This window comes from Oncorhynchus keta, chromosome 36 (assembly GCF_023373465.1).
Source record: "Oncorhynchus keta strain PuntledgeMale-10-30-2019 chromosome 36, Oket_V2, whole genome shotgun sequence".
NCBI lineage: Eukaryota > Metazoa > Chordata > Actinopteri > Salmoniformes > Salmonidae > Oncorhynchus > Oncorhynchus keta.
Window position 1 is genome coordinate 20,343,622 of NC_068456.1, and position 27,364 is coordinate 20,370,985.

At 42.3% G+C, this 27,364-nt stretch overlaps 1 protein-coding gene across 1 annotated transcript in view; it reads left to right on the forward strand.

Annotated features, from left to right (window-relative positions):
• Positions 1-27,364, forward strand: part of LOC118369778 (muscarinic acetylcholine receptor M3-like) — a 110,002-nt gene that overhangs the window by 26,359 nt on the left and 56,279 nt on the right. Inside the window, exon 2 of the mRNA XM_035754470.2 lies at positions 24,666-24,794. The gene's annotated coding sequence lies outside the window, so the exon portion shown is untranslated. The remainder of the gene's footprint in view (positions 1-24,665; positions 24,795-27,364) is intronic.

The following is a 27,364-nucleotide window of genomic DNA, read 5'->3' on the forward strand; positions in this document are numbered from 1 at the left end:
ATTATCTTTGATATTGGCATGTGGGACATGAATATGACCTTTTTAAGAGTTCTATTTAACCCTTGAAATAACTGAAATTGGAGTAGAAATGACCCATGCTCTGATATTCAATATTATTCATTTTATTTGCTGCATGGTGCTGAGATGAAAGGAGTGATGTAAAAAAAAAAAGCAATATCCCCCTCACCCCTGCCCTCCCCTGCACCCCACCCTATATCACCTCTGCTGTAGCTTCCCCTCAGACAGTCACATTTGGATGAGAGAGCATGGATCTCTGCATGCACACACACACACACACACACACACACACACACACACACACACACACACACACACACACACACACACACACAGTGATTCAGCTAGGAACTCCGTTGGAATGTTGGGTGCTGTGAAGCAGTGATGATGAACGCCTTGATGACAGTTGGCTCAATGGAGCATGCCGTCAGGATTATTAATTAAGTGTCAAAGGAGCTCGACTGAGCTGTGTTCAATTACCCACCACAGATATCATATTATAAGCTACATCAGTTATCACGTATTACTTTTCATTTTATCCATCCCTTTGTAGGATGTGTTGGTATAAGTGTGAGGTACTTTGAAAGTTAACTCCAAATACCAGAGCAAAATCAATGGTCTGTCTGGTCTATTTTACTTGAATAATTTTATGCACCCTAGCCAGTGCTTGGATTTCATTGGAGCAAAGAAAGTGTGGTTGTTCAGTCAAAATCTCAAAAGCGTAAATAGTTATTGCTTTTATCTCTTTTTATTGCCACCTTGATCATTCACCTGTATTTCCCTGAGCTCCCAGCTCTCACAACAGGATATAGTCTGTTTCTTTTTAAACTTAGCCTCACAAATGGCTTGTGTAAGATTTAAAAAAAGGTTAAAACGCAACAGTACCTCAAAGTGTCTCGGTCCTGTGCCGTGTCTATATGCCCCGCCCCCCTCCTTTCATGGTATGATCTAATAATGACCAGTAGGTCAATGTAGCACGGCAAGGTTAATGAGATACTGTAGACTACATGTTCTGCTTAGTTATTCATGGATACAGTAACACTAAATTTGACACCCAGTGTCATATCACTTTATGACACAGTCATAACTATGTCATAATATAAAAGCCAACACTAAAAGCTGACATAACTTGTCAGGTGGCATATATTGCATTATTTTATGGCTGGTTATGACACCTACAGTGGGGCAAAAAAGTATTTAGTCAGCCACCAATTGTGCACGTCCTCCCACTTAAAAAGATGAGAGAGGCCTGTAATTTTCATCATAGGTACACTTCAACTATGACAGACAAAATGAGAAAAAAAATACAGAAAATCACATTGTAGGATTTTTTAGGAAAATAAGTGTTTGGTCAATAACAAAAGTTTATCTCAATACTTATATACCCTTTGTTGGCAATGACAGAGGTCAAACGTTTTCTGTAAGTCTTCACAAATCAAATCAAATTGATTTATATAGCCCTTTGTACATCAGCTGATATCTCAAAGTGCTGTACAGAAACCCAGCCTAAAACCCCAAACAGCAAGCAATGCAGGTGTAGAAGCGTAGTGTGTTACTGATGGTAGGCTTTGTTACTTTGGTCCCAGCTCTCTGCAGGTCATTCACTCGGTCCCCCCGTGTGGTTCTGGGAGTTTTGCTCACCGTTCTTGTGATCATTTTGACCCCACGGGGTGAGATCTTGCGTGGAGCCCCAGATCGAGGGAGATTATCAGTGGTCTTGTATGTCTTCCATTTCCTAATAATTGCTCCCACAGTTGATTTCTTCAAACCAAGCTACTTACCTATTGCAGATTCAGTCTTCCCAGCCTGGTGCAGGTCTACAATTTTGTTTCAGGTGTCCTTTGACAAATCTTTGGTCTTGGCCATAGTGGAGTTTGGAGTGTGACTGTTTGAGGTTGTGGACAGGTGTATTTTATACTGATAACAAGTTCAAACAGGTGCCATTAATACAGGTAACGAGTGGAGGACAGAGGAGCCTCTTAAAGAAGAAATTACAGGTCTGTGAAAGCCAGAAATCTTGCTTGTTCGTAGGTGACCAAATACTTATTTTCCACCATAATTTGCAAATAAATTCATTAAAAATCCTACAATGTGATTTGCTGGATTTTTTTTCTCTAATTTGGTCTGTCATAGTTGAAGTGTACCTATGATGAAAATCACAGGCCTCTCTCATCTTTTTAAGTAGGAGAACTTGCACAATTGGTGGCTGACTAACTACGTTTTTGCCCCACTGTACATGAGTGCACAAACATTGTCTGATCTGTTTATTAGGCCTACAAAAATGGGAGACACAAATATAATATGATGTCCATCTAACCTGGAGAAGGAAATTACTGTTGAAATACATAAAAAGTGGCACTGACCCAATGATAAAGACAGTGAATATGCACAATATGGCCGATGTTCTCCACTAGAGCTAATAATACTTTTTGCTGAAGTTGAGAATTTTGATAACTAAAAGACAGATTGGAGTCTTTTCATTGTCTACTCCTTACAGCAATAGCCATTTGTTTTCCAAAATGTTTTTCAGCAATTGTATTTTTAAATATTGCGATATGCCTGGCTGGGTCTCTTAATTTTGTACATTTTTATTTAACCTTTATTTAACTAGTCAAATCAGTTAAGAACAAATTCTTATTTACAATGACAGCCTACCAAAAGGCCTCCTGCGGGGATGGGGGCAGGGATTTAAAAAATAAAATACAAATAAAAAAAAAGGACAAAACACTGCTTATCACAAGCAGTCGCAACTTAACCATAATCTATTTGGTATTTGCCACGTTTTCTGCCCAAATTTTTGTCCCTTCCGACTGTGGCCAAATCATGCTTTCTGGTGTAGTAGCCTATTTGTAATAATTTGTTTATATTTCTGTATAGACAGGATATCCCTGTTTCGAATTGAACGAATCATAATAAATTGTTTTACATAGGCCTGCCCCAGCCTTTCCGCTTCTTCCAGCCAGCCAGCCCTTCCGGGTTAAGAAACACAGCTAGCTAGAAACAGCAGCTAGCTAGATAGCTAACACAGCTAGCTAGCTAGATAGCTAACACAGCTAGCTAGCTAGCTAGATAGATAGATAGATAGCTAACACAGCTAACTTGGGACATCGTTTGCCACTAACATCATAAATATGGAGCATAAATCATCACACACATTTTCAAAATGTCCTCTGTTTTAGTAGACACTCTTATCCAGAGTGACTTACAGGAGCAATTAGGGTGAAGTGCCTTGCTCAAGGGCACATTGAATGATTTTTCACCTAGACAGCTTGGGGATTCGAACCTGCAACCTTCCGGTTGCTGGCCCAATGCTCTTAACTGCTAGGCTACCTGACACCCATGTAGTCTAGCTACTACTGCTGTACTGCCCAAGTTTATTCTGGAAAGTTTCCTCTGCCCTCTAGTACGAAGTTCCCTAAACATCATCATAGGCTGGCCCAAAAAGATCAGCAAGTATGACCAACAAAACCAAAACAAATATGAATCCTCTTTCATCAAGTCATCCTACAATTTCTATCTAATGTAACATTTACTAATGTAATGATAAAGAAAAGAGAGGGCATGTAAAAATTATTTTTTCTCAGCATGATATAAGGCATGAAGCAAACGTAGAGGTGTCGACTCAATGAAGATCTAAAGTGAAGTTGTCTTTTATCTCTCGCTGTACCCTGGTGCAGGGAAAAATTCCTATTCAGCCTCAGAGAAGCATGATTCTGGTTCTTATTCTGGATAGCTCAACTCCTGTAAATAGTGAAAGGACATTTGGCTGTCTATGGGACCGTTTTCCAATCATAACATTGTAAAACACTCACAGTGGGATATGAGTTTTCCCAACTTGAGACTCTAGGGAGGATGAATGACCTGGCGAACTAGGGTGCCCCTTAATTAAAATGTTATTCACACAGTAGGTCATCGCTAAGTTGATATGTTCATTTCAGTTAATGATTTGGAATGAAAAGGTCTACTTGCCAGCCAGTGCATATGTGACACGCCTCGTATATCAGTAGTTGACGGCTGGCTTGGGTCTCTCTGAGTTGTTCTGTTGTCTATTGTCATCCACATAACCCTCTTGCAGGTACTATCTTCTTCATCCTCTCTGCATCCTACAGCAGGAGAAGTGGAGAGAAGAGAGAGAGGGGAAAAAGAGGTACCTGTCATGCTAGGGGTCATGATGTATGCGCTGAAAGGAGAGTGGGCAGGCATCGACCACAGACACCCACACGGGCTTAAGTTAAACCACCTCTGCCACTACTTCTTGCAGTACATAAGTTTCCATTTACCATTCCATAGACATTAACTTCCTAAACCAGACTATACATGTATAGTCTTGTCTCTCTCTCTCTATCTCTCAATTCAATTCAATTTAAGGGCTTTATTGGCATGGGAAACATGTTTAAATTGCCAACTCAAGTGAAATAGATAATAAACAAAAGTGAAGTAAACAATAAAAAATGAACTGTAAACATTACACTTACAGAAGTTCCAAAATAATAAAGACATTTCAAATGTCATATTATGTCAATATACAGCGTTTTAATGATGTGCAAATAGTTAAAGTATAAAAGGGAAAATAAATAAACATAAATATACAGTGGCTTGCGAAAGTATTCACCCCCTTGGCATTTTTCCTATTTTGTGGGGGTTTGTATCATTTGATTTACACAACATGCCTACCATTTTGAAGATGATAAATATTTTCTTTTGTGAAACAAACAAGAAATAAGACAAAAAAACAGAAAACTTGAGCGTGCATAAAAATCCCGTGGGTCATGGTGTAATCATAACTGTTACGGTTTTCGAATGGTGAAGGAGAGTCGGACCAAACTGCAGCGTGTCGATTTCGATCCATGTTTATTTAAACCAACGTAAAACACGACTAAACACGAACACTACAACACTACCAAAACAATAAACGAAACGAAACCCGAAACAGCCTATACATGTGTCAACTAACATCTAACAAGGACATCAAGACAATCACCCACAATACAACCAAAGAATATGGCTGCCTAAATATGGTTCCCAATCAGAGACAACGATAACCACCTGCCTCTGATTGAGAACCACTTCAGACAGCCATAGACTTTCCTAGAACACTCCACCAAGCTACAACCCCACTAAGCTACACACCACATACAAAAACCCATGTCACACCCTGGCCTGACCAACTACATGAAGAAAAACACAAAATACTTCGACCAGGGCATGACAGAACCCCCCTAAGGTGCGGACTCCCGAACGCACCTCAAATCAATAGGGAGGGTCCGGGTGGGCGTCTGTCCATGGTGGCGGCTCCGGCGCGGGACGTGGACCCCACTCAGTTAATGTCTTAGTCCCCTCTCCTTGCGTCCCTGGATAGTCCAACCTCGCCGCCAACCATGGCCTAGTAGTCCTCACCCAGAACCCCACTAGACTGAGGAGCAGATCGGGACTGAGGTGAAGCTCGGGAGTGAAAGGAAGCTCAGGAGTGAAAGGAAGCTCAGGAGTGAAAGGAAGCTCAGGAGTGAAAGGAAGCTCAGGAGTGAAAGGAAGCTCAGGAGTAAGAGGAAGCTCAGGAGTAAGAGGAAGCTCAGGCAGGTTGATGGATCTACCAGATCCTGGCCGACTGACAGATCCTGGCTGACTGGCAGTTCTGGCAGATCCCGGCTGACTGGCAGATCTGGAAGAGTCTGGCTGACTGGCAGATCTGGAAGAGCCTGGTTGACTGACAGTTCTGGCAGATCCCGGCTGACTGGCAGATCTGGAAGAGTCTGGCTGACTGGCAGATCTGAAAGAGCCTGGTTGACTGGCAGATCTGGAAGAGCCTGGTTGACTGGCAGATCTGGAAGAGCCTGGTTGACTGGCAGATCTGGAAGAGCCTGGCTGACTGGCAGATCTGGAAGAGCCTGGCTGACTGGCAGATCTGGAAGAGCCTGGTTGACTGGCAGATTCTGGCTGACTGGCAGATCTGGAAGAATCTGGCTGACTGGCAGATCTGGAAGAGCCTGGTTGACTGGCAGATCTGGAAGAGCCTGGTTGACTGGCAGATCCTGGCGGATCTTGGCTGATTGGCAGTTCTGGCGGATCCTGGCTGACTGGCGGATCCAGGCAGACTGGCGAATTCTGGCAGACTGGCGAATTCTGGCAGACTGGCATATCCTGGCAGACTGGCATATCCTGGCAGACTGGCATATCCTGGCAGACTGGCGGATCCTGGCCGACTGACAGTTCTGGCGGATCCTGGCAGACTGGCGGATCCTGGCCGACTGGCAGTTCTGGCGGATCCTTGCTGGCTGGTGGATCCTGGCAGACTGGCGGCACTGGCGGCGCTGGGCAGACTGGCGGCACTGGTGGCGCTGGGCAGACTGGCGGCGCTGGGCAGACTGGCGGCGCTGGGCAGACTGGCGGCATTGGCGGCGCTGGGCAGACTGGGGGCACTGGTGGCGCTGGGCAGACTGGTGGCGCTGGGCATACTGGCGGCGCTGGGCATACTGGCGGCGCTGGGCATACTGGCGGCGCTGGGCATACTGGTGGCGCTGGGCATACTGAAAGATCAGGCTGCTCCATGCTGACAGTCGGCTCTGGCTGCTCCACGCTGACTGGCGGCTCTGGCTGCTCCACGCTGACTGGCGGCTCTGGCTGCTCCATGTGGGCTGACAGCTCTGGCGGCTTCTTACAGACTGGCAGCTCCTTGCAGACTGACAGCTCCTTGTAGACAGACTGACAGACTCAGCTCCTTGCAGACTGGCAGCTCCTTGCAGACTGGCAGCTCCTTGCAGACTGGAAGCTCCTTGCAGACTGACAGCTCTGGCTGCTTCATGCAGACTGATAGCTCCTTCCAGACTGGCAGCTCCTTCCAGACTGGCAGCTCCTTGCAGACTGACAGCTCTGGCTGTTCCATGCAGACTGACAGCTCTAGCTGCTCCATGTAGACTGGCAGCTCTGGCTGCTCCATACAGGCTGACAGCTCTTGCTGCTCCATGCAGGCTGACAGCTCCTTGAAGACTGACAGCTCTGGCTGCTTCATGCAGACTGACAGCTCTGGCTGCTTCATGCAGACTGACAGCTCTGGCTGCTCCATGTAGACTGGCAGCTCTGACTGCTCCATGCAGACAGGAGACTCTGGTAGCGCAGGAGAGGAGAAAGGCTCTGATAGCGCTGAACAGGCAGGAGGCTCCGGCAGCGCAGGAGAGGCGAGGCGCACTGTAGGCCTGATGCGTGGTGCTGGCACTGGTGGTACTGGGCCGAGGACACGCACAAGAAGCCTGGTGCGGGGAGCTGCTACCGGAGGGCTGGGGTGTGGAGGTGGTACTGGATAGACCGGACTGTGCAGGCGCACTGGAGCTCTTGAGCACCGAGCCTGCCCAACCTTACCTGGCTCGATGCCCACTCTAGCACGGTGCCTGCCCGGTCTCTCTAGCCCCCCGGTAACCACAGGAAGTTGGCTCAGGTCTCCTACCTGGCGTAGCCATACTCCCTGTGAGCCCCCCCAATAATTTTTTGGGTCTGAATCTCAGGCTTCCATCCGCTCTGCCGTGCTAGCTCCTCATAATGCCGCCTCTCTGCTTTTGCTGCCTCCAGCTCGGCTTTGGGGCGACAATAATCTCCAGGCTGTTCCCAGGGTCCTTTCCCATCTAGAATCTCCTCCCAAGTCCATTTCTCCAGGTAGTGCAGCCTCTCCCACTGCAGCTGCTGCTGCTCCTGCTGCTGCTGCCTCTGTTGCCTCTCCTGTGGCTCCTGCCTGTTGACACGCTGCTTGGTCCGTTTGTGGTGGGTGATTCTGTTACGGTTTTCTAATGGTGAAGGAGAGTCGGACCAAACTGCAGCGTGTCGATTTCGATCCATGTTTATTTAAACCAACGTAAAACACGACTAAACACAAACACTACAACACTACCAAAACAATAAACGAAACCCGAAACAGCCTATACATGTGTCAACTAACATCTAACAAGGACATCAAGACACTCAATGCACAATCACCCACAAAACAACCAAAGAATATGGCTGCCTAAATATGGTTCCCAATCAGAGACAACGATAACCACCTGCCTCTGATTGAGAACCACTCCAGACAGCCATAGACTTTCCTAGAACACCCCACTAAGCTACAACCCCACTAAGCTACACACCACATACAAAAATCCATGTCACACCCTGGCCTGACCAACTACATGAAGAAAAACACAAAATACTTCGACCAGGGCGTGACAATAACAACATTCAGGAACTCAAGTCCTTTTGTTCACCTGACCTAGACCTGCATTACCTACCAAGAGAATTCTCTTCGATTATAATCACAGCTGTGAATATCTCCCCCCAAGTAGACACCTTGACGGCCCTGAAAGAACTTCACTGGACTCTATGTAAAACTGGAAACCATACTGTATAACCTGAGGCTGCATTTATTGTAGCTGGGGATTTTAACAAAGCTAATCTGAAAACAAGGCTCCCTAAATTTGATCAGCATATCGAATGCGCGAATCGAGCTGGCAGCATTCTGGATCATTGCTACTCTAACTTCCGTGACGCATACAAAGCCCTCCGCCACCCTCCTTTCAGAAAATCTGACCACGACTCCATTTTTTTGCTCCTAGCTTATAGACATACACGAAAACAGGAAACGCCTGTGCTTAGGTCTTTTCAACGCTGGTTTGACCAATCAGATTCCATGCTTCAAGATTGCTTCGAATCACGTGGACTGGGATATGTTCCGGATAGCCTCAGACAACAACATTGCTGACTCGGTGAGTGAGTTTATTAGCAAGTGCATTGGTGATGTTGTGACTAATAAAACCTTCCCCAACCAGAAACCGTAGATTGATGGCAGCATTTTCGCAAAACTGAAAGTGCGAACCACTGCTTTTAATCATGGCAAGGCTACCGGAAACATGACCGAATACAAACAGTGTAGCTATTCCCGCCGCAAAGCAATCAAACAAGCTAAGCGTCAGTGGAGGGACAAAGTAGAGTCGCAATTCAACGGCTCAGACACGAGACGTATGTGGAAGGGTCTACAGTCAATCACGGATTACAAAGAGGAAGCCAGCCCTATTGCGGACACCGTGTCTTGCTCCCAGACAAATTAAACAACTTCTTTGCTCACTTTGAGGACAATACAGTGCCACTGCCACGGCCACAATCAAAACCTGTGGGCTCTCCTTCACCATGGCCAACATGAGTAAAACATTTAAACGTGTTAACCCTCGCAAGCCTGCCGGCCCAGATGGCATCCCTAGCCGAGTCCTCAGAGCATGCGCAGACAGGCTGGCTGGTGTGTTTACGGTCAAATTAATTCAATCCCTACCCCAGTCTGCTGTGCCCACATGCTTCAAGAGGGCCACCATTGTTCCTGATCCCAAAAAACTAAGGTAACTGAGCTAAACGACTATCACTTCTGTCATCATGAAGTGCTTTGAGAGACTAGTCAAGGATCATATCACCTCCACCCTACAGAGACCCACTCCAATTTGCTTACCGCCCCAATAGATCCACAGACGACGCAATCGCAATCACACTGCACACTGCCCTAAACCATCTGGACAAGAGGAATACCTATGTAAGAATGTTGTTCATCGACTACAGCTCAGCATTTAACACCATACTCTCCTCCAAACTCGTCATCAACATCTACTGCATCTTGCCATTGCTGCACGGCCATCGCTCATCCATATATTTATATGTACATATTCTTATTAATTCCTTTACTCTTGTGTGTATAAGATAGTTGTGAAATTGTTAGATTACTTGTTAGATATTACTGCACGGTCAGGAATAAAAGCACAAGCATTTCGCTACACTCGCATTAACATCTGCTAACTATGTGTATGTGACCAATAAAATTTGATTTGATTTGAAGGTTTTCATTTTGAGCCCTGACCCATACAGAAAGATACTGTTGTTTGAGTGCTGTGATAAAAAGTAGGCTATAGATTCTTAATTCCCATCCTCATTCAGAATAAATGTATAATTGGTGACATTATAAAGAGATAAAAGCACATTTGATTACTATGCACTTCTTACTCATTACGTTTGTACAAATAGACAACTTTCAATCAATCATTCACTGGTGTGTCATCACTATGATTTTGGAGCTGTATAGGACTGAGGCCATCACTTCTCTCCCAGTCATCGCCAACCAGCTCCCGGACTTTCGAAGACAAGGTCATATGCACCCTCCCATATAGCATTCTTGTCTTCCTCCACAACCACTGCTCTAAAACCTATGGCTGTTGCCTTGTGGATTTGGTAACTTCGTCCAGCACAGCCTTTAGCGGTGACACGGCAGTCAGAATTTGAGTCTCTTTTCCTAGCTTCTTGAAGACTAGAACTAGCTTGTTGGAAAATTAGGCTTTTCTCAAAGCATGTTGGCAAGACTGCCATTACATCCTCCCCTCGCACAAATGATCAAAATGGTGAAAAACAAAAAATGGTCGGTCATTACTATGTGGCAGTGTCGTCTGTCTATCTCCTTTTCAGAAAGCTCCATCAGAGTTTTTCTAACTTTAGCTTCCGGCTTGTTTACTTATCTCTGGTGGGGGGCGTAGGAAATTGACGTGGAAGCGTGAGGGACATTGCACATGCAAATAGCGTGCATAAGAAGACCAATCAAAACATTTGGTCAAATTCTGAGTGAATATCTAATTTTACACACCCTCCTGTCCAGACCAGTGAGTCACAGCTCTTCTTCACTGTGTAGTCACTAGTCACGTGGGTTGTGCCAGCCAGGCTAATTCTTTACAAACATTCTGCCTATGGACCTTCCTCATTAGAATTCGTATAGTGGTTGAAATTAGGCCTGTCAAACAAATAAAATAATTAATCAAGTGAATGGCATGAGTTCATTGTGATTAATCACACGTTTTGAATTTGCTCACATTTGGCCCTAAATATGACAAAAATGTCAAAAGCAGTGCATTGAGTTATAGGCATACTATGTTTTGATTGTAAGGGAAAGAAACACAAAATAATCTGTATCAGAAAGTTCTTAATGGAATTTTCACCATAAACAACACAACAGTCATCACTATAAGGGATAGTGTAGGGCATTTATTATTGTAAAGGAATAATTCCTAGTTGTCTTGTTATGGGATGCTAAGTCTATCCTCCAATGGTCAGCACTGTCATACTAAGGATCTTGGCTAGGCAGCAACCACATTCAAGTTCTTCATTTTACAGCCCAGTCCTACAGTTCTATATTGAAAGTGTAATGAGAAAAGGTTTGGGTTGGTTTTTGAATTGAAATATCCACTGCAATCTGTCTCACTCGGTCTCTTTCTCCATTTTCTGAATTAAAGTAGAGTATTTTGGGACTGCAGGACCCAATATCAAGATTTATACTTAGCTTTCATTCCCTGCCAAGGAGATCATTTGTAATCTATTGACCTGAGCTGAGTGAGGCCAGCCAGATAAACATTAGGAGCGTGTGTAACTTCAGCATTATGCTTATGAGTTATTTCCCATGCTTCCCTTGCCTGGCTACCCATCCACATCTCTCCTCAACTGATGTTTCTTCTCCACCATGATGCTGGATTTGCCTCATTCCACTACAATTTCTAGAATGTGAACACATTCTAAATGTTCCAATTGGTCCCTGAAACCGATGGGTTGGGCCAGAGCCGGCATACACGATGACGTTATCAACTTTGATACTCTGATTGTTTGTACTTGTTAAAGATTATCCAATCGCTGATGAATTTGTTTTTGTGCAAACAATGTCTCTCATTTTGAAGTCACACAAACAACTTTTAGTCTTTCAGTTTCAGACCAAATGTATGTAGCGATCGAAAGAGCAGCGGAATGAAGTTCAGAGTCGTTAGGCATCCTCTTCCTTCAGATGATGTGAAGGTTGAAGTCGTGAAGTCTGATGTGATGGTTGCATTTTTATCTCAGTGGCTGGTGACTATTGCTGACTGTCATATCCACCTCCTGGCAGTTTATACCACTATGATACTTGACTTTTATACACTGTCAATTATTCCTTCAGTGTCAGTTTCATACAGGGCAAGGTCAGTAAACACACCTACGAACATGCTTTAAGCCCACTCCACGGTTACTGCCTTAGCCAGAAGGGAGGATTTCACCTTTGGAACACCCAGTAGAATTCAAGTGTAAATGAATCCTCTGTAAAGATTTGGAAATGCAGTTAACATTTGACATCCAATCCATGAAGAACAACCCACTGGGCACACACTGGTTGAATCAATGTTGTTTCCTCATCATTTAAAAAACATTTTGTTGAACCAAAGTGGAATAGACATTGAATTGATGTCTGTGCCCAGTAGGAAGTTGAAAGTGTAGGAGCTCTACATCGTGCCGTCTAACCAAGTACTTTCAAATCCTTCAGTGCATCAACCAAGCAGTGCTCCTAACTGCATTTTGTATTGTAAATGTTTATGTACAGTGTTCGGCTTTGAGAACATGTATTATATCCCTGTCCATCTGTGGAACCTGCACTGCCATCCTTCCTTCAAATAGCCTCCAAGTAATCCCTAAGGATAGGTTCATTTTCTTTTAACATTCAATATGTGGCCCTAAATTGACTGTGACAGTGGAGACAGTGGGTTTGTTTGACCTTCCTCAAGATAAAGAGCTTTAGAAAACAGTATAAAGGTGTATGCCCCACTTTGGCTAACACTCAAAGTATCTATCTCCTTTGCTCTCTTGGAAGGATTATGTAAAGTAACACTTTCAAGGATTATATTAGATTATTAAAGGTATTCACTCAGATATTAGCATGCTCTCAATTAAGGGGTAAATAGGATTTTGCTAGAGTTCTGATTATTCATGTTGTTTATGAAGTTCATCATGAGGGCATCAGAGAGTAAATTAAGTTTATTAATATAGACTGACAGCAACATCATTTACTGGATTTTCACTACAAATGTTATATTTCAGTAACATCATTCATTTGTATCATTCATGAATGTGCCAGGACTCAGTATGTCTCTGTGGCTAAGGAAAGAAGGAGCCTATCTGCCTTGGAAAATGATCCTGACATGTCTCATGTCAGCTGGAGAACCATTGCACCTGCATTTCAATGGAAGCCCAGTACAATTTCAGCAGAGGGTGGGACTTGACTGACACAGGTTCAAATATCCCACATTGATATTCCCTTCTTAGTTAAAAGCAGTCTAATTAAACTGCATGCCAAACAGTAAGGGTGGCCTGGTCAATATAATAGTGCTTATTTGCTGTCACAAAGCCATTGATAAAAGCTCTCTGATTCTTGCCCACACAATTCAGAGACAGGCTTATAAGTGGATGGATAGTTTTAAATTCATGTCTGTTGTGTTTATGTTACATTATGAAACATGGCTGTGACTTCAAGACCGCTGGCACCACTTTCTCTGTCATGAGGTTTATATAGTCGCTCCTTGAAGTAAACAGAAGAGGAGACTGATGTGGGATGCTACACATGGCCGAGTGTTGTATATGGGTTTTCCTTATGGCTGTTGTATCCTTATGTGGGGACCATTACTCATGGAATCTAAGTGATGAAAACATTAACTCATAGGATGTACTGTAGCCTACATTATAACATGTTATTTTCAGAGATGTGACTTAACTCATCTTCCAATTGTCCACCTAACCTTGTGACTTTCCCCACTCCTGATAGAGCAGGGATCGTCAACTAGATTCAGCCGCGGGCTGATTTTTTCTTGAGCGGATAATTTGTAGTCTGCAAATTGACTGCAATAAGCCCAAAACAAAAATAATATTTGACTAAAACAATCATTTCAAACCTTGCTTACGATCACATATACAATATCTCTCTCTATTATGCTTGGGAATACTTTGGAACAGATTTCCAAAATTAAAATCCCTTGGAGCTGGTTGGCTTGTGGTTTTACAGTCTTTATGTCTTTTAATAATAATAATACAATTGCTTGTGGGCCGCCAGTTGGGGAATCATATTATAGAGTAGAATAGCTTTTGGTCAGTGAGACTGACAGTTATGTAATTTAGATTAGAGAAAGTGATTCAATTCACACAATAATTCAAGGTGAGTGATCAAACTCTCACCCCTGACTCACCCCCTCTCACATATTCCCCTATGCGGTAGCACAGCTGGACAGAATATACACCTCAGTACGCCATCAATTCACCATACTGAGGTATTTATTAGACATGCACTAAGCCCTGACTTACCTTGGTTATTACCTATCAACGAATCAAGTAAGCATCGTTGTAGGTGGTTTAACACATATGTAAAATGTGGGTGTTATCTTGTCTTAAAAGCTTTTAGTTAGGAGATATCCAGTACCATGTGTGCCCTTGTTGTTGTCATGACGCAAGGTTTCAGGTTTGAGGCCCTTTTTTATGATGTCACGTTGGACCTCAGACCTCTTAAAGTGGAACAGTCAACGTTTTAACTACTTTGCAGATATGAACAAACAGACAATCATAATATCAATCAAAAATATCAAATTCTCAGTTTATGCTTCAAAACCAACTTTATAAGAGGTTTTAAAAATAGGTTCTATTTGATGCAAAATTCCATGGTGTGCAGTAAGGCAATAGATCGATGCAGTTCAATGCATGATTCATATAATTTACCAATACATTTCTTGGTAGTCCCAAAAAATATTGCAGGTTGTAAATCACAGCTGGCCTGGTACATTGTTTGCTTCCTGAATTCAGAATGCACTGTTTCAGTTTCAATGACTCAATACTTTGAACAAAAACGGACAACTGTAACTAAGGCTGGAAATGTCAATAAAATCAAATTAGCAAGGGCAATGAGTCAGTCATAACATGGCTAATAGGCTAGCGCATGTGTCAAATACAAGACCCGCGGGTCGAATAGGACACACAAGCGATTATAAAGGAGTCAGCAGTTGAGTCATCTACTTTATGAAATTGCAGCCTGATGCCCTGGCATCAGTGCATTCAAAGTCAATTGTGCCACTTTTGTGTGTCCCCTTTACAGCAAGCAGAGGAAGGGAAGTGTACAGACAGACACATGCCACAGTCCTAGCTAGGCTACTAAAATGTTGTAGACTGGCTTTGGTTTTTAAAGCTTGACCATGAATAACCAAAAAACTAAACCTGCAACAAAACACCATGCAAAGGAAAAACATGTAGGCCTATGACATCAACATCTGAGCAATAGCCTTGCCTGGCTACTTGCTACTCAACTACAAAGGCTGGACAAGTATTATTTAGCTCTTTTCTGTTTTAATACGTTAAAATGCTATATATGTACATACTGTAAGTGGACATTATAAAGGGTCATATTTTAAAAAAAAATTAAAAAAAAATGGCACGTTTGGGTAGCAGTTGCATGTAAAAAACAAATACTGTAAATATGCTATATCTGGCCCGGCGAATTAATAGTTTTTTCAGTGCACTGATTGAGTTTGACACCCCTGGGCTAGCGTTTCTATTGATGTAACTAGCTATTTATTTAGCAAGCTAAAAACACAGAGCCTAACGTTAGCTAACTAGCTGCTGACCGACTTTTCCCCCTCATATCATTTTTCTTTGGCTAAAGCCTGAGATGCTGCAGGTGTCATTTAGCTAGCTAGTAATACATGTGAATCGCTAACATATCTCTTAGTTGTCAATCAAATGTATCAAATGCATCCATCAAATGAGCAGGCAGGCAAGTTCCCATTCAGTTGTCAAAAAGTGGTTTGGGACGAGCATGCATTGGCACAATTTGGCAGGCAAACTGCAGAAGGACGATGTGCATAGACAACTGAGGGAGAGAGTGATTACCTTTTTATGGTTGTTTGATCAATTGGATTGTAAAGTTCCAAAATGTCAGAGGACTCCCGTGGTGTTTGCATATTTGCAGAAAATTCAGGTAAATTTTGTGGAATTTTTCTACTGCATGTTAACACACAGTGCAGTTTAAAGTTAATTATTACAGGCCCATGTGGCAAATGGCTTATTTGCAAATAGGCCTACTGTAGCTCTGATTGGCTATGGTGCACCGGTCTGTGTAGACACCAGTCCTGGACAGGACAGATGTTTTTATTCGGTTTTATTTACTGCAATGTCTATTAATTGTCCAAACGCACGGCCGTTTCCCACTCTATATTTCTATTGAGTTTTCACAAATGCCTTGCTATACGTCATTCCCAAACATTCTATGAATTGCTGAAAATGTGAAAATTAACATATCTAGGTGCTCGCTTGTACTCGCTTGTATATGAAAATATTTTAATAAGATTGAATGTTGCTAAAATGCTGTCAGTTCCACTTTAAATCACTGTGAGACCATTTGGGACCACTGAAAATGGTAGGTCCCAAAACATGTGGTTCCATACAGTTTTTCTCCCTCCAGGGTAAGATGAAGACAAACAGTCAGTGAAATGGGTTATCAATGTGGTATCAGCCAGTATATGTGCAGAGCAGATAGAAGTTATACCCTAGTTGGGCAAGATAAGACTACTCTTTAAAAAAGGAATGCCTGAGCTTACATAAATACGACCCAGCTTGTGAATTCTCCTCTAGCTGTGTGCTGAGAGAGAGGAATATGGGCTCGCTGAGGCTTAATTAAAACCAAGGTTGTGTCCTGTAGATGTTACGCTCCCCCGGACTGTCAACTGAATTCGACAGGCCGTTTGGCTAGAGCACAGACAGACAGCCACTGTAGCTTATATTTTGAGCAAGGGTAGCTGTGTGTTACATATGTTATGAAAATAATGAATGAAACTAATGAGATAATGTCAAGAGGACTATGGACATGTCCCGTTTAGTTCATTTAATGTTAATAACCAATACTCCCTGAGAACCCTTTCGATGATAATTCTGACCAATTATAAATACTTAAACTTAAATAAGTTATTCTTCTAACCTTACTATGACCTTATTATGACGTGAATTCACCCACCCACGCGCACACACACACTCACAGGCACTTACACACAAACACATGCTCACATGGACACACCTCACACACACATGCACACTTAGATTAGCAATGGCCTCTTGTGTTAGAAAGTCTCATGTCAGATGATTTCCATTTCTCATTATGGAGAAAAAGTAATCCTATTCATGCTTCACGCATATTAAGAGTCACATTAGCCTTTCTCTTCAGATTAAGGAAGGAAGCTGGGAACATGTTCATTGTCTCATTTTAACTCCATATCCTTTTTATGGCAATCATATGAATGTCTTTGAATACTCAGCCAAAAGCTGCCTATAATTAGCTAAGTGAGGTCACTGATCTTAAAATGAAATACCATGTCTTGTTGGAATGCACTAACTGTAAAAGGACTGTTTTTGGGGAGAATGAGAATTGGTCATACAGTATGTCAATAGACAACCAATTAATGGTTACAAAGTAAGTGGAAAATATTTAGCTACATACAGAATTTGTGTTGATGATGATGTTTGTCAATACAGAAGCTATTCCTTTTTATTATCACTAATATGCAGCAATATTGATCTATTGATCTAGCCCATCGGTCAAGTGCAACATGCGATGAAAGGACCTTCCAATACAATCAGCACAGGAAATTAATTGTTTTACATCTGCTGTAGTACTGTTACTATAATACTGTAGTCAGCTACCTGTATAGAAATCCTATTGTGCTTCTAATAAGGTCCCATCCAGCTTGTCATTGGCCCATTCTCATTGAGTGTCTCCCTCAACAGACCCTTTCTTCAGCAAAGATGTTTTAGTCTTGGAACTCAATCATGACCAGTGCTATTTTTTTATGGGTTGATAGGGGGTTCATATTTTCTCTTAACTAGAAGACTTATTTAATCAGATGTCATAAATTCTCCTTTGTTTGCATATCAGGCAATGCAGAGCAAGTATCAGTAGGTATCACGTTGTATAAATGATTGGATTCAGGCACAGGAATTCGTAATAGGGGGGGTGACGAAGCCCTAAGGCACGGGGACGAAGCCCAAAACAAACACCTATACAAAAACACAGGAATGTAACCCCAACTTAATGAGCGAGATAAAACCTCTAATAAATACACGGGACGAGACCTGCAACACACTACACGGTGCGAGATCCGTAATAGAAAATGCACAACAATACACAGGACATGACCCGTAATAACAAGGGCACAATACATGCAGCACGAAAGCCAAAAACACAAAGCACAGGTACTCACAGACCAGCTGACATGGGTACAATAACCAACAAGACAATGGTGAACAGAGGGCACATATATACAATTACTAATCAGGGGAATTGGAATCAGGTGTGTGTAATGAGACAGTTCAGGGATGCCTAGGGTCCGGTGACGTAGACCCCCGGAACTGGTGCACGGGAGTCAGTGACAGTAGGTCTATGAAGAGACTGTTTGTTTAACATATGCAACCCAGTGGGCAATGGAAGCCATTTGAAGTGAGCTTCTCGTGGACCTGTGAAAGGTTCAACGAATTGTGTGAGGGGTAGAAATGTGCGGATTTCTCCGTTCCCTCCGGCCATTGCGTTCAGCAGTTCAGTGACGAGATATGTCTCAGTCCCTGGAGCAAAAACTTTGTGCTATACAGGATCACAAGTACAGGACATCAATAAGCTGCTCCCAAACATTTTAAACCAGCATCAGGAAATTGAGTCTATCATAGTTCATGTGGGATTCAATTACATTATGAAGGGCAGCTCAGAACAGCTCAAGATGGATGTTAAAGAACTGATTGGGTCACTGCTTGACACCAACAAACACCCTATAATCATCGACCTCGCCAAGGCTTTCGACTCTGTCAATCACCATATTCTTATCGGCAGACTCAACAGCCTCGGTTTTTCGGATGACTGCCTTGCCTGGTTCACCAATTACTTTGCAGACAGAGTTCAGTGTGTCAAATCGGAGGGCATGCTGTCCGGTCCTCTGGCAGTCTCTATGGGGGTGCCACAGGGTTCAATTCTCGGGCCGACTCTTTTCTCTGTATATATCAATGATGTTGCTCTTGCTGCGGGCGATTCCCTGATCCACCTCTACGCAGAAGACACCATTCTATATACTTTCGGCCCGTCATTGGACACTGTGCTATCAAACCTCCAAACGAGCTTCAATGCCATACAGCACTCCTTCCGTGGCCTCCAACTGCTCTTAAACGCGAGTAAAACCAAATGCATGCTTTTCAACCGATCGCTGCCTGCACCCGCATGCCCGACTAACATCACCACCCTGGATGGTTCCGACCTTGAATATGTGGACATCTATAAGTACCTAGGTGTCTGGCTAGACTGCAAACTCTCCTTCCAGACTCACATCAAACATCTCCAATCGAAAATCAAATCAAGAGTCGGCTTTCTATTCCGCAACAAAGCCTCCTTCACTCACGCTGCCAAGCTTACCCTAGTAAAACTGACTATCCTACTGATCCTCGACTTCGGCTATGTCATCTAAAAAATGGCTTCCAACACTCTACTCAGCAAACTGGATGCAGTCTATCACAGTGCCATCCGTTTTGTCACTAAAGCACCTTATACCACCCACCACTGCGACTTGTATGCTCTAGTCGGCTGGCCCTCACTACATATTCGTCTCCAGACCCACTGGCTCCAGGTCATCTACAAGTCCATGCTAGGTAAAGCTCCGCCTTATCTCAGTTCACTGGTCACGATGGCAACACCCATCCGTAGCACGCGCTCCAGCAGGTGTATCTCACTGATCATCCCTAAAGCCAACACCTCATTTGGCCGCCTTTCGTTCCAGTACTCTGCTGCCTGTGACTGGAACGAATTGCAAAAATCGCTGAAGTTGGAGACTTTTATCTCCCTCACCAACTTCAAACATCAGCTATCCGAGCAGCTAACCGATCGCTGCAGCTGTACATAGTCTATAGGTAAATAGCCCACCCATTTTCACCTACCTCATTCCCATACTGTTTTTATACTGTTTTTATTTATTTACTTTTCTGCTCTTTTGCACACCAATATCTCTACCTGTACATGACCATCTGATCATTTATCACTCCAGTGTTAATCTGCAAAATTGTATTATTCGCCTACCTCCTCATGCCTTTTGCACACATTGTATATAGACTGCCCATTTTTTCTACTGTGTTATTGACTTGCTAATTGTTTACTCCATGTGTAACTCTGTGTTGTCTGTTCACACTGCTATGCTTTATCTTGGCCAGGTCGCAGTTGCAAATGAGAACTTGTTCTCAACTAGCCTACCTGGTTAAATAAAGGTGAAATAAAAAAATTTAAAAAATTAAAAATAATATCTGTCCCTCTACCCTCCCTAAATCGTGGCATTGAACGTTTCAGCAGACTTTTAGCCCTCCATAACTGGCTACGAGACTACTGCAGCTCTGTGGGTAAAACATTTATTGACAATTTTGCTTCCTTCTGGAGACAAAGCTCATTTTATAATTACGATGGTATCCACCCAAATCATTTGGGTTCCTGGATCCTTTCACAGCGACAATTATTTATATAATGGCCTTAAGCCCAGCTCACTTAATCCCTTCCATTGTGTTGATCAGTTGTCATAATGTTTCAGCAAATGTACATTATCCCAGGGGTGTTGGAAGATACAATGTAAGTAACCTAATTTTTGTCCCTCTAAATGCCCTGAATGTCTCTGCTGACCCCACTGCTATTGTATACAGTAATCATGTGCCTATAAACAAGAGTTCTACTGTTAGCACTCAGGTGGTGTGTCATAGTAGGAAGTCCACTGTGTGCAGCTCATCCTGCACTAACATAAATAACATGAGCATGTCTACTTCTGCTAAGCTTCCCAGTAAAGCAATGACAACAATCAAGCATCCAAAAAAAGTGCTAAAAATAGCCCACATTGACATTTGTAGCCTAAGAAACAAGGTTCATGAGTCAATAACTTGCTAGTAACAGATGATATTCATATTCTGACTATCTCTGATACAGTGGTAGCAATACATGATAATTGTCAGAGATATGTGTATAGGTGGCAGGGAAGTCAGGTGCAGGAGAGTCAAACGGAGTGTAAAATGGAGTCTTTTAATATATGTCCAAGTAACATGCTCCATAACACTAAATAGAAAAATGAATATAAACAAATATGGATTCGAAGACCCGTCGCGCACCTATACAAACAACACTACACTGACAATAAACAATCTCTGACAAAGACATGAGGAAACAGAGGGTTAAATACACAACAGGTAATGAATGGGATTGAAAACAGGTGTGTGGGAAGACAAGACAAAACCAATGGAAAATGAAAAATGGATCAATGATGGCAAGAAGACCGGTGACGTCGAACGCCGAGCACCGCCCGAACAAGGAGAGGCAACGACTTCGGCAGAAGTCGTGACAGTAATAACATCTACAGAAAATACAGAAATGCCAATGAGGGCGGTGTTGCGGTCTATATTAAAAACCACATTTCTGCAAATGTTATAGAGAATCTCATGTTAAATACTGTTGAAGTAATATGGCTAGGTTCATCTGCCTCACCTAAATCCATTCTTGTGGGAAGCTGCTATAAACCACCAAGTGCTAACAGTCTCTATCTGGATAATATGTGTGAAATGCTTGATAATGTACAGTATGTGATATTAACAGAGAGGTATATTTTCTGTAACCAGTGCCGGCAACCTGGTTCAGGTTATCAGTCAACCTACCAGGGTAGTTACTAACAGCACAGGAATTAAATCATCAACATGTATTGATCACATCTTTCCTAATGTGGCAGAAATTTGCTTTAAAGCAGTATCCAACGCTGGACTTGACAAATTTATAAAATTGCTTATTCCAGTTACTAATAAGCATGCACCCATTAAGAAAATGACTGTAAAAACTGTTAAATTCCATTGGATTGATGAAGAATTGAAAAATTGTATGGTTGAGAGGTATGAGGAAAAAAGGTATGGCAATATGTCTGGCAGCACAATCGATTGGCAAACGTAGATTTAGAAATCATGTGACTAAATCTAATAACAAAAAGAAGAAGAAACTATACTATGAAACAAAGATAAATTATATATAGAATGATAGTTAAAGGCTTTGGAGCACCTTAAATGACATTTTGGACACAAAGGCAAACTCAGCTCCATCATTCATTGAATCAGATTGCTAATTTATCACAAAACCCACTGATATTGTCAACTACTTTAATTACTTTTAATTGGTAAGATTTGTAAACTTAGGCATGACATGCCAGCAACAAACGCTGACATTACACATCATAGTATAACTGACCAAATTATGAAAAACAATCATTGTAACGTAATGTGAGTGTGGAAGAGGTGAAAAAATGATTGTTGTCTGTCAACAATGACAAGCCAACTTGGATGAAAAATTATTGAGGATAGTAGCGTACGATATTGCCACTCCTATTTGCCATATCTTCAATATAATCCTACTAGAAAGTGTGTGCCCTCATGCCTTGAGGGAAGCAAAAGTCATTCCGCTACCGAAGAATAGTAAAGCCCCCTTTAGGGGTTCTCAAATAGCAGAGTCAACTTTTGGAAAAAAATTGTGTTTGACCAGATACAATTCTATTTTACAGTAAACAAATTGACAACAGACTTTCAACACGCTTATATTGAAGTATATTCAACAAGCACTTACACAAATGACTGATTATTGGCAGAGAGAAATTGATGATAAAAAGATTTTGGGGGCTGTTTTGTTAGACTTCAGTGCGGCTTTTGACATTATCGATCATAGTCTGCTGCTGGAAAAACATATATGTGTTATACACCCCCTGCTATATTGTGGATAAAGAGTGACCTGTATAACAGAACACAGAGGGTGTTCTTTAATGGAAGCCTCTCCAACATAATCCAGGTAGAATAAGGAATTCCCCAGGGCAGCTGTCTAGGCCCCGTACTTTTTTCAATCTTTAATAACGACATGCTTGAGTAAAGCCAGTGTGTCTATGTATGCAGATGACTCAACACTATACACGTCAGCTACTACAGCGACTGAAATGACTGCAACACTCAACAAAGAGCTGTAGTTAGTTTCAGAATGGGTGGCAAGGAATAAGTTAGTCCGAAATATTAGTCCTAAGGTAAAAATAGTGTATTTGGGACAAATCATTCACTAAACCCTAAACTTCAACTAACTATTGTAATGAATCATGTGGAAATTATTGCTTGGAGTAATAATAATAATAATAATATATGCCATTTAGCAGACGCTTTTAACCCTGGATTGTAAACTAAGATGGGGAGAATCCATAATCTATCCATAATATAGTGCTTCTCTGCCTTATCACCATTATCTGCCTTATCACCATTATCAACAAGGCAGGTCCTACAGGCCCTATTTTTGTCGCGCCTGGACTACTGTTCAGTTGTGTGGTCAGATGCCACAAAGAGTGACTTAGGACAATTGCAATTGGCTCAGAACAGGGCAGCACGGTTGGCCCTTGGATGTACTCAGAGAGCTAACATGAATATTTTGCATGTCAATCTCTGCTGTCTCAAAGTGGAGGAGAGATTGACTTCATCACTACAATGTATTTGTGAGAAGTGTTGACATGTTGAATGTACCAAGCTGTCTTTTTGAACTACTAGCACACAGCTTGGACACAGTCTCTTCACAGTCCCCAAGTCCAGAACAGACTACACATTACTACATAGAGCCATGACTACATGGAACTCTGTTCCACATCGAGTAACTCATGCAAGCAGTAATATTAGATTTAAAAAATTGATCAAAATATAACTTATGGAATAGAGACACAAACCCAGGCACAGACACACAATACATATACACACACGATAACATATGCACTATACACACATTTACACATGGATTTTGTGTTGTAGATATGTGGTAGTAGAGTTATGGCCTGAGGGCACACACTTAATGTGTTGTGAAATCTGTTTTGAATGTATTGTAATGTTTTTAAAATTGTATAACTACCTTAATTTTGCTTCCTTGGCAGCAGCTTATGGGGATAAGTAATCCTTCTCACCCCCCCTCCCCCTAAAAGATTTAGATGCACTATTGTAAAGTGGCTATTCCACTGGATGTCATAAGGTGAATGCACCAATTTGTAAGTCGCTCTGGATAAGAGCATCTGCTAAATGACTTAAATGTAAATGTATAACAAATACAAATACAGATAGGCGTGATGTAATCAGATGAATTGAGTCTTCTGAGAGCTGATTTACGTAGTTACCCAAAGAATGGTGTTAAGTCTACAGTCACTACTGAGCCTGTATTTAAGCTTTAACAGCAAATCAACTCCAGCACATATCTGAAAGGCATCAAAGATGAGTTTGAACTTTTTTGCCTTCTAAAGGTGACGGAGAGACATTTTTCTGTAGGTCCAGTCCTTTTTTAGGGACTTTTGTTATTGTATTTCAACACAGTATTCCAAGGTTCTCTGTTCAGTTCATGAGGTGTATTGTTAATGGGTTATTTTTAGCTCAGTGTATCATGGTACCTATAATTTAGACAGATGTTGAGAATGCAATATCAATACACTCTTAGAAAAAAAGGGTTCCTAATGGGTTCTTCAGCTGTCACCATAGGAACCCAAATGGGTTCTACCTGGAACCAAAAAAGGTTATCCTATGGGGACAGCCAAATAACCCTTTTAGGTTCTATATAGCCTCCTTTTTCTATGAGTGTACAGTAGTTTCAACAAGGACTGATCCAAACTTCAATATCGTCTCTCTCTCTCTATCTTTCTCTCTCTCTCTCTCTCTCTCTCTAACTCTCTCGCTCTCTCTCTTGCTCTCTTTCTTCTTTCCTCCCCCTCTTCCTCCCTCCTGCCCCCCCCCCTCTCCTCCAGACACCATGACCCAGTCCGAGGATAAGCACTCACAAGTGGACGGCACAGATACTGAAATGGACGTCATAGACGCTGAAATGCACTCCACTGAAAGGTGACTTCCAGCCACTTCACCTTCCCAAACTTTTGGTAAGTAAACTGAATCATTCACAGCTCTGGACGGATAAGAGACACATGCTCCTTCCCCCTGCCTGTCGCTGTCTACTTGCTTTCTCATAAAGACCTTACTGTATATAATGGTAATCGTAGAAAGACTTTATGCTCCAACTGAGGAGAGCTGTCTTCAGCTGAATCAATAATCTTTTTAATGTTTTTGTCGTTGTTTTCTGCCGGCCCACACTCTGAAATGGCAGTCAGCTGACTGGGCCTAAACTTCTCTTGCTTTAAACTTGCAGTATTGATTGGCTGGCCCCAGTAGAATTGTGTTTTCATCTGGGTGAGAAACATGCCTGGGAAAAATCTTTATTTCTTAATTAAGAGGCAGTCTCATTGATGGGGCCACCGTTTCATTCCCTTTTTTAGAATGACAAAAAATATACATCATCATCAATTTGAGATTGCCTCCATCTGGAGAATAGGCCTTTATGACATACAGAGACCCCCTGTTGTGTGTGAGTGTGTCAGACGAAGGGGATACACACCCCTACTGTGTGTCAGACAAGGGGCATGTGGTGCTGGATATTGATCGGTGATCAGATGCATTAATTAATGTGGACTGTTTATTGTTTCTCACACTGGGTTGATGTGGGATTGTGCGTGAATGTGTATGTGTGTTCATGCTTGTGGGTGTGCGTGGGGGGTCTGTACATGTCTGTAAGTGTGATTGTACTTTTTACTTGCTCCCCTCAGAAATCAATTCATGGAGAATGGAGAGATTCCAGACCATGTGTCAGTCAGATTTGTAATTTTTAAAAATGATTTTACCCCCTTTTTCATGATATCCAATTGCTGGTAGTTACTGTCTTGTTTCATCGCTACAACTCCCGCACGGACTCGGGAGAGGTGAAGGTCGGGAGCCATGCGTCCTCCGAAACACAACCCAACCAAGCCGCAATACTTCATAACACAGCACGCATCCAACCTGGAAGCCAGCCGCACCAATGTGTCAAAGGACACACTGTACACCTAGCGACCTGGCCAGTGTGCACTGCGCCCGGCCCACCACAGGAGTAGCTAGTGCGCAATGAGACAAGGATATCCCTGCCGGCCAAACCCTCCCTAACCCGGACAATGCTAGGCCAATTGTGTGCCGCTCCATGGGCCTCTCAGTCGCGGCCGGCTGCAACAGAGCCTGGGCTCGAACCCAGAGTCTCTGGTGGCACAGCTGGCACCACGATGCAGTGCCTTAGACCACTGTGCCACCCAGGAGGCCTAAAGTCTGATTTTTAAGGTTTGTGACCTACGTAGAAAGGCTAGTTACGTGACTCATGTTCAACATTGTTCAATCAACTGGTGTCCTTCAAAATAGCCTCCGAATATAGTTTATTTATGATTATGCATTGGCTCAGATTTGTGTAGTTAATACACTGACCTATGGGTTGATATAAGTGCAACCCCCTACCACACAATATCATTCGGACTTGATTGACATTGGCAATATACTCCCAAATATTTTGTGCTTACCTAACCACTCAAATGGTGGCCTAAATTGATGATGGACGTCTGTCAGTTCAATGAAAACAAAAAGAGAAGGGCCATTCAGTTTTGTATGAACACTTTTCCATCCATACTGACAGAGATGAGTTTCAATTGTATTTCAACAGAGGCTTGCAGGGCCAGATTGACTATTTGAGGCAATGTTCTGTACGCGAAACAAGATTGACTTCATGATCGATAGAACAGGCCTTACGTCAGGCCAAAATAATTGTTTCAAGCTCTGCTGGGATATACATGGGCTCTCCAATCTGCCTGGTTATAAATCCGATAGAACTGTGTCAACATCCGTTTGTGAAACCGAGGTAGCAATATTCACCAAGTGATGTAATTAAACAGTTTTTGTCATTTCATTTTTGTGAATATAATTACTTGTCCAGAATAATGCCTGGAGTCCACTCATTGTTTGGATCTCAGCGGTGTCTCCTATTAAAGTAACTGTTTCCATATTTCTATGAAATATGACCTAAAATTAATTGCAATATGAGTGAAATAGTTTTCCTTCCAAAAATAGGTATTTCAAGTATTTTAAAAAGCAGCTTTCCTGTGTTAGAATGGTGTGGGCATACCCCAACAACAGAATGGTGTGGACATATACTGGTCATTAAAAATATTCATGCATTTTGACCACTAATTGGCCAGCTCAGCCAATGAGCCAACATAACATCATGTTCTATGAGGAAATAGCAAGCATTTTTTAAATGGTCTGTTTGAGATACATGTTTTGGGTGGGGGTTTTGAAGTGTTTTTCTCCAATTTATGCTTTGGCCAACAAATACGAGTATAGGACGAGTCAACAACATTATTTGGGTATGAGTTAACGGAATATTAACGTTTAACTGTTAGATTTTCACTGGACAGTTACTAACAGCTCTTGGGGAATGTTACTTATACAGTAACTCAGCGGCGTTGTATACTGTATGGATATAGTATCTCATGTCAACCCATGTTATATTCTTCATTTTAGTCTGTAGTAACCAGTAGAAACCGGGTCTCATTCCCGATAATAAGGTTGGGGACAAACAGGGGCTGTATGAAAGGTTAAT